Genomic DNA, 429 nt, shown 5'->3' with positions numbered 1-429 from the left:
CTATCCGGTTCAGAGTCGCTGTGGAGGAGGAGGTGGTGAATCATTAGGCACGAGGCAGGGGGAACACCCACTGGACACTGTGGGAAGTTAAGAAAGAGACGCTGTAAACAGAGCTCTCTATTCTGATTGGTCCCCGCCTGCCCGTATATATAAGTGTACAAGTGTCACATGACTTTCATGATGGGGTGAGGTTTAATGTTATGGCTGATTTTATTGATGTTATTTTGAATACAGGTCCCCCACAGACAGTTTTTTATAAACACACACACACGCGTTATTTCTCAGGAATCCTGACAGAGATGAGGGAGATATATAAGCTTAGTCATTTCTCCGTTTATAACACAACAACACACTTCCCCTTCAAGAGTGGGCGGGGCGTGCGGTGGCCCCGCCCCTTTCTCCTCCTCCTTCACCCCTCCGCCTTCCCCA

This window comes from Hoplias malabaricus, chromosome 2 (assembly GCF_029633855.1).
Source record: "Hoplias malabaricus isolate fHopMal1 chromosome 2, fHopMal1.hap1, whole genome shotgun sequence".
NCBI lineage: Eukaryota > Metazoa > Chordata > Actinopteri > Characiformes > Erythrinidae > Hoplias > Hoplias malabaricus.
The sequence above is the reverse complement of the archived record's forward strand: the minus strand, read 5'-3'. Positions refer to the sequence as shown.